Source organism: Canis lupus, chromosome 15, assembly GCF_011100685.1.
Source record: "Canis lupus familiaris isolate Mischka breed German Shepherd chromosome 15, alternate assembly UU_Cfam_GSD_1.0, whole genome shotgun sequence".
In the NCBI taxonomy this organism is placed as follows: domain Eukaryota; kingdom Metazoa; phylum Chordata; class Mammalia; order Carnivora; family Canidae; genus Canis; species Canis lupus.
Genome location: NC_049236.1, coordinates 19,013,329 through 19,022,044, shown reverse-complemented (window position 1 = coordinate 19,022,044; position 8,716 = coordinate 19,013,329). Strand labels below are relative to the sequence as shown.

The 8,716-nt window shown below is 39.0% G+C and overlaps 1 pseudogene; it reads left to right on the top strand.

Moving 5' to 3' along the window:
• Positions 1-3,324: 3,324 nt before the first annotated feature.
• LOC119869392 lies at positions 3,325-3,598 on the top strand (annotated as a pseudogene).
• Positions 3,599-8,716: the final 5,118 nt, after the last annotated feature.

The window sequence follows — 8,716 nt, the reverse complement described above, 5'->3', positions numbered from 1 at the left end:
CCTTAAGATGTTCAGTGTCTCTGTGACAATGTATCTGAGTTTTTGATTCCCAAACTTCCCCCTCTTTCTCATTCTGAGATGGAATTGGAATTTGGGCTATTTTCTCACACCTGCTTCATTGGTATAAAGTGACTCTAAAGGAATGTACCAATTAAGCAAAGAGCAAGCCACTGGAAATAGCTCTGACGGTCTCATTCCTAAAAGGATCTGCATAAGGAAAATGAATGAAATCTGAGCTCATCTTAATGTCTCATATGGACTTAAAATCAGAGAATGTGCCTAGAAGGCCTGCATGGGGGTGGAGTGTTATTGATATTTAAGACACCAAATTTTGCAATTTTCAGAAATTCCTTTTAGTGGAAGGATTATTGCCCCCAGGAAAGCATTGTATCTCTGTGGAGATTCATTTAGTTCTCCAGAGCCTGAAGGTGCTTTTTTTTTTTTTTTTTTTTTTTTTAACCTTAAGAACCCAAGTAGAAAGAAGGTCCATGAAATTATTAACTCTCAAATCCCTCATGATTCCTTCTTCATATCTGAACCCCCCCAGGACAATCCTTCTATACTCATGATGGTTAAAACTTTCCCTCTGTCCTTCTGGGGGCAGAAATCAGCGGCCGTGAAACTGAACGAAGGTAACTGACTCTCCCACTCAGCAAAGACTAAACCAACAACATGACACATAGGATGATAGAGGGACGTTAGCACCTGCTATGGGTACACAAGAAAGAAAGCATTTTGTTCAGGTCTTTCTTTTTTTCCTTTGTATCTCATAACTTGCAGGGTGGGTGGTTTTTTTTTTTTTCTTTTTTACCATATGTGCTTTCTCCTTACAACAAAGATCAAGCAACTTTTTTTTATATAGAATTGAATAGTAAGTATTTTAGGATTTGCTGCCCACAACAGTCACTGTTTTAACTACTCACCTCTGGTGTTGTAGTGCAAAAGCAGCCCTAGACAATACATCAGTGCCTCATCATGGTGGGTTCCAATATTTATAGACATTGAAATTTGGATTTCATATAATTTTCATGTAAAATAGTATTCTTTTGTTTTTTTTTTTCCTCCCAATCATTTAGAAATGTAAAAAACAATCTTTACAGAGGATACAAAAACACAGGATGACCCAGATTAAGCCTTGGGGCTGTAATTTGTCAGCCCCTGCCCTAGAATGTCAGCTGGGGAGTGACAGGGTTGGATTTGTGCTTTCAGTCGGTGATCTCGAACTTACATGTGCACATGAATCACCCAGGGGTTCTGTTAAAATGCAGATTCTATGATGAGAGTCTTCATTTCTAACCAGCTGCCACAGGTGATACTGCTGCTGCAAGGTATGATTTATGGGCCACACCTTAAGTTGGATCTGTCAGTGGAAAACAGCTTGGATTGGAGAAAGACTGCGTAGGGGTGGAGAGAGGATGGTAAAGATCATTTGGGAGGCTTTGGGGAGGTTAACTCCAAGGGCCTTGGTTCCTGAGAGGACGTGAGAGTTAACAGGGACAGAGAAGTTAGAAGTGATTCCAAGGTCTTGTTGGTCAGTAATCGCTTTAGCAGAGATCCCAAGGATCCATATGGACCGGGTACAGAATAGTACTAAATATGCTTTTGTTGAATAAATTCAATGGCAAGAAAAACAAGTTGGAAGGGGATGGGACAGGGAATGATAATGACCTCAAACTGGGATAGTTTGAGTTGATTGTACAGAAACCAAGAGAAGGTAGTAAAAGTAGGTGATGTTTTGAAGACAGAATGCTGTGTGACACCTGCTGGTCTGGGAATGGGCTGTTCACCATCAGCTGAGAGCTGGAGCTAGACCCATAGCATACTAGCCAGAGGAACGCAAACTGTACCCAAAAGCTCCTTTTCTTAGTGACCAAGAATGGATGGGGAGGGAGGGCATTTGTCACTTTGCAAGTGTTCTTATACACATGTTTAACTTTATTCTTATTTTGCAATAAGGACTTTTATAACAAAAAGCCATCAGGGAATCAGAATTTGCTGGCAAACAATTTAAAGCTCTGGTCTAAGAATCAACGTAGTATGAAGATTATACCATAAGGCTTATTGTCTTGGGTTTTATCCTCCCTGATGTCTAATTTAGTTTGTTCTTCTACTCAAGACATTCTCTTTCATATATCAGAGGAACTGGTTCTTTATGCAATATCGTTAGTGCTTTCTCAGATTACACAGATTTTTCTTTTCTTTTTTTTTTTTAAACCCACTTTTACCTTTGCAAACTCTGATGAAAAGGGATTTACCTGAATTTCCTGGTGTTCTGCTTGTCATTGGCCATAAAAGCAACAACAGCAAAACTCCAAACATACGTGATGTTTAATCATCAACCTCCTGAGTGTCTCTCTGTCTCTGGTCTCTCCCCTTTAATCCAATTTACACATTGTTTCCCATTTAATATTTTTGAAGCATATTCTCAATCTTATTACCTCCTTGTTCAATAAATTTAAATTACTCTCTGTGGTCTACAAACGAAGTCCAGCCTCATCAGTCTGCCTTTCCGTATGCACCACCATCTGATTTCCATGTACATTTCCAAGAATTTCCATTACTCACTTTCACCTACCGCACCCAATGACCAGATCAAACTCATACTTCCTCATGAGTCCCACCTTTTCTTGCCTTTGAGCTATTGAGTATGCTGTTCCACCCAATCCCACTCTCACCACTTATCTCTGAATTCTATAGTCCTTTGAGTCCAGGTTATACTTATCCTTTTCCATAAAAACTTTGATTTCTAAATTGGAATTTTTTAAAATTTCTAAGCTTTTTATTTGTGCAGCAAGGTAGAGCAAAAAGGGAATAGATCTCTTGAATATAAACTCAAGGCAGGACATAGTCTGCTTTATTCATTGCTATGTCTCCAATGCCTAGGCAAGAGCTTAGCACACAGCAGGTGCCGAATAAGTATTTCTTGAATAAATGAATGAATGAATGAAGGCATGTGTTTACTTAAGTTCAGTGGTATCACATGCAAATGCCTAGGACAAAATCGGTGTTTGATATGTTATCTTCCTTTCCTTTTATTGTCTTTTTTTATAGATGCTATAAATTTCAAGCATATCTATTTCTACATGCCTATAATCAAGTGGGAGAGGAAAGAGAAGTAAATCTATTGAAGACCTACTGTTTGTCATGTACTGCACAGAGTGCCTTGTATTGCATCTCGTTTTAATTCTCCATGAGAATTCCATACGTTAGAAGTTATTATTCTTTCTGTTTTATGGATGGAGGAACTAAAGTACAGAGAAATATATCCAAGGTCACAGATCAAATAAGTGGGCAGGAGTGGTAGATTACCTTGTGCCTGGCAAAATGGAGCTCCAGGTCATGAGCAGATACACCAACCCAGTTGGCTGTGACCTGGCTGTCTTCCCCCATCTGACCATGGTGCTCTCGCCCACTGGCATGTTCTTTACCACTTGGTTCTCCATTTATGAGGTTACTTCTACCAAGGGCACTTGGGATATCTACAAAGAGCTCTTCATCTCCTTGGTGGCCTCACTCTCCCATGGGCTTTGGAGTCCTCTTCCTGCTGCTCTTCCTGCTATTCCAAACAAGCAGCTTCACTGAATTCCTGCTTTTGTAAAATAATTTTTTTTTTTTTTTTTACTATTGCTGAAAGTATCCCACCTGCTGCTCATAATAAAGGCAGGGGTGTGACCAATAAACAAACAAACAAATTAATATATAAGTTGGACAGAGCTGGCTGGATCTTTAAGCCAAATCTTCCGAGTCTAAAGCTCATACCCTAATAATCATTTATACAAATGTGGGCTATTAGCTAGTAAATTACAAAGTAGGATGCAAAACCTTGTTTACCTGACCTGAAAAACCCACATCCTTGGCACTGTATTCTGATGCCTTTCACTGTGCCATTACATTGCAAGTGCTTAACAAATGAATTTTAAATTAATTCATTAATTTTTAAATAAGTAGGTAAATAAATTTTCATATAAACTAATGAATTACTAACAGAAAAAACTAATGAATTATGGAACTAATGGATTAAGAATAAACCACTCAGGGCAGCCTGGGTGGCTCAGCGGTTGAGCGTCTGCCTCTGGCTCAGGGCGTGATCCCAGGGTCCCGGGATTGAGTCCCACATCAGGCTCCCCACATGGAGCCTGCTTCTCCCTCTGCCTGTGTCTCACCTCTCTCTGTGTCTCATGAATAAATAAAATGTTTCTTAAAAAAATAATAATAAACTATTCTCCTACTAAAGAATCATTAGTTTGGAATGATGCTGAATGGCAGAGAATCACCAACTTCCTCTTGCTCAAAAAACAGGATTAGCCACAAAATGAAAACATAAGCCCCAACTGACAAATAGTCCCTCGCTGCCATTATCTGAGTCTGGAAGTTCTGTAGCCGTCACTGAAACCGGCACCCTTGATTACAATGCCTGCCATTCCATTTCAGAGTCTCTGACCTGTGACTGCAGGCCCAGAAAAGCAGACAACTTTGCTTTGAGTTGTCATCCAGAGCAGATCCCAGACTACGGTAATATCAGCTCCAGTGGAAAATTGAACTCAAAAACCTCTCTGATCCACAAAGAGGTTCAAATCACAAAATTAACCAAGTTGGGGTAGATGAACTTTCAGGTTATTCACATGCCTTTAATGCGAGTTCTTGCACCATAACAGGTCATAAAGTGATTCTGCTATCAAAAATATCTTCTAGGGGCACCTGGGTAGCACAGTCGGTTAAGCATCCGGCTCTTGGCTTCAGCTCAGATCATGATCTCAGGGTCATGAGATAAAGCCCCGAGCCAGGCTCTGTGCTCCGTGCTCAGCTCAGAGTCTGCTTAATATTCTCTCTCCCTCTGCTCCTCCTGCCTGTATTTTATCTTCCTCTCTCTTTCTCTCTCTCAATCAATAAATCTTTAAAAACAATATTTTTGAAAATCTTACAAGCTTTGTCCCACTCAGTGCGTGACCTTGAACATTTGCTGAACCGCTCTAAGCCTCAACTGTTAAATAAGGACAATAGCACATGCCTTATCCGTTGGTTTTAGAGATTAAGTTTTTAAAAAGTATATATAGCATTGAACACCATGTTCAATAAGGATTTTAATTGGTAATATGTTACACTGACCACACTACCTTTAGCACATTTGGCAATTTCTCCCATAGCAACAATTGGAAGCTGGACCAACTGATTTGAAATTAATCCTGATATTGAAAAAAAAACCCTCTGATATATATTTTATTTGCAGCATGATTATGGGGAACTCATATCCTCAGTGTCTCTCTCAGATGTGTGCAGCCAATCTGAAATACTTGAGAGAGACCTCAGAGTCTCTTTCAGATATTTACAACACGTTGTCTGTGAGCTATGATTGATTTTGATCTGATCTGTATAGGAATAAATTCTGATTCTCATCATTAATACAATAGTAAAAACTACCTTTTATTAGACACTAAGTAAGTGTTTGGTGTGTATTAACTAAATTAATTCTTACGACATATCTGTAGAATAGGGGTTCATTCGCACTTAACAGAGGCACAACTTGGATTTAAATTAGTTTATGTAATTTGCTGCCCAACATCATAAACAGCCAATGGCACCACTGTGATTTAAGCCTAGATCTGCCTGACTCCAAGGCATTTGTTCTTCCCTTGAGCTACGTAGCTGTAACTCTCTTAAACACATAATCATGAACCAACATTCTCATCTCATGAATAGCATTAAGTGGTATACCTCTGCTAGGGGTTGGAGGTACAAGGATGAACCAAACATGGTTCCTTAAGGATTTAATAGCTTAGGAGGGAAGACAAGTGAGTAATTGGACTTACAGTGTGAAAAGGGCCTGATCGATGTGTACATTGGGAGGGACTGGATTAGGTAAGACGTTGGACAAGGTGATACCTTAGCTGAGTTCTGAAGAATGAGTAGGCATTAGTCAATTGAATGGGTGGGGCAAGGGTGGGAGAGAACCATGTCCTAGGGAGAAGGCACAGCATACAGGAAGACCTGTGGGGAGAGAGGCGGAGGCACATTTGGGCACCTGCAAGCAGTTTAATACGTCTACAGAATACAGAGAGGGGGAGAGTGCAGAGCACGAAGCTTTGGGGTGAACATAAGGAAGTTGGGCTTTATCATAGTGGATATTTATATCAATTCAAGATGAGATTTAGCTTAGGGACAAGAGAGCTAGAGAGAGGTAGAAGTCATGGACCAGGGAAGGCAGGCTACATGGGAAGGTGAATGAAGGCTGGAGGAGGCTGATAATTTGGAAGTATAGATCATAAGACACTGTGCATACACCTTGTCAGACTTCTCATTGCCCCCTCTGTCTACATCCTGGCCCACAGTGGACTGAATCTGTGGAATTATAAATGGGACATTGTTCAAAGGCTTGTGGTATTTAATTCTCTATCCAATCTTAACCAATGACTTACAATGCAAGTACAGTTTTTGAACACTGCTTATTCAGAATCCTCTTCACTAATTTTTCGCAAGATTTAGTCTTTGGCCTAACTATGGAATTAGGCCAAGGTGAATTCCTGACAGTATGAGTGAGGTTGAAACACCTGAGTCACATGAGGTCCAGAGGGCAGGTAGGCAACCAGAACACTTCTGTATTAGCCAGGTGTCTTCACAAGATCTGAAAAAAGAATAATTTCTCCTTCAGAGGCATATGGCTTTAGTTTGAGGAAGACAACTTCTCAGAATTTACTAGAATTTTACAGGTAGAACAGTGATGTTTTGGCCACATATAAAGAATTACTTGGTGCCACCATATCCTTTAGGGTAGCAAAGGACAGCTTCACAAAAGGGGGTTCTTTTGCCAGTAAAAGCAAAACAAAATGAAAAAAGGAATCTGAAATGATTAGCTATGGAGAATGCTATGGATCAAACTTGTGTCTTTACTCTTATAACTTATTAATATTTCATTCCTTTTGAATTCTTGTCCTTGTGGGATATAGTGATTTGGAATATAGTTGACTTAGTTACATTGGTTGCGTTTACACAGATAGTACTTATATTGTACCCAACATTATTCTAAGGACTTTCTATATTAGCTCAATTCTTTTATAATCCTGTGAGGTAGGAACTGTTGTTATCATCACCTCCAGTTTGCGGATGAAAAAACATGGAGGGTAATAATGTGTCTGTAGTAAAACAGCTATTTGGTGGAGTTCAATTCTGAACCCAGGAAGTTTGGCTCTAGAATCCATGCCCAAAACCTGGAGTTCCTAAGTTTTAATATGAAGTAAAAATACTAGGGAGGTATGTTAAAATTCAGGATCCCAGGACACACTCTCAAAGATTCTAATTTAGTATGTCTGGGAGGGGCCTGGATATTTGCATCTGTAATAAATGTTTCATATACTTGCAAAATGCACTCAGAGAAACACTACGCTAAATCATAACATTAGTCTGTCTTTTTTACTGTTGTTGAAAGACTGTTTGTCCCCTTCTGTTCCCAATTACCCCAGTATACTCTGCAATGCAAAGAAAAATATTATGTGAAAACAATGACATTTACATGATTATCTATCATCTATCTATTCATCTATCTATCCACCTATCCATTCATCCATCCTTCTTTCCATCCATCTTTTATTTATCAATCTATCTTACAACATTGGCTCTGTTTACATATGTATCAGTTTAAATGAAACTAGTTTCAAATCAAATTTTAAAAATTCTATATGATGTAAAGTATCTCTTTATACTACACTTTTAGCCATTTGTTTCTATGCCCCATAGACCCATTTCAAAATAAATGTGTGATGAATCTAAAAGGAGACAATCATTTTACTTTTGCTACTGGATTCCTGCCATCAAAAGGTGACATTCTTTAATAGTTCTAGTTTTAGAGTCAGAACTAATGTGTTTTTTGTTTGTTTTAGTCATTTTATAATGGCCTTTTAATGCTTGTAGCTATGTTTTGAGAATGTGACCTGACGCATATATGGCATCTTTCTGTTCATTAAGGAATGTCTAGTGTTTCTTCTGAATTTTATTATACTTGTGCTATCTCTCTGGACTTTTATGATAAAATACATGCTGTCAAAATGAATATTGAATGAATGAATATTGAAGTCAATGTTAAAATGATTAGTTGAAACGTACTATTTGGAATCTCATTTTTCTATCTGGAATAAAAGGGGTATCTGTTCTTCAGCCTTACCTTTATCTAAATTTAGGTATTCAGAAGGTGCGTGTTTTTAAGTTAAAACTAAAATTCACATTCACCTCATAGAAAAGTAATAAAATGGGATGCCTGGGTAGTACAGTTGGTTGAGCCTCTGACTCTTGGTTTTGGCTCAAGTCATCATCACAGGGTCCTGAGATTGAGCCTCACATCAGGCTCCCTGTTTCGTGAGCTTCCCCTCTCCTGCTCCTCCCCCCATGCTCTCTCTCTTTCTTTCTCTCTAAAATACATAAATAAATCTATTAAGAAAAAGAAAAGAAAGAAAAGCAGAAAAAAGGTTTGGGGCTTCTGAATGGTTCAATCAATTAAGTGTCTGCCTTCAGCTCAGGTCATGATCTCAGGGTCCTTGGATTGAGCCCCACATCAGGCTTGCTGCTCAGCGGGGAGTCTGCTTCTCCCTCCCCATCTGCAGCTCCACCTGCTTGTGCTCTCTCCCTCTCCCTCTTTCAAACAAATAAATAAAATCTTTAAAAAAAGATTTAAGCAGAAAATTCTTGCAGTTAAAATTGAGCCCTCTGTATCAACAAAGGTCTCAGACAG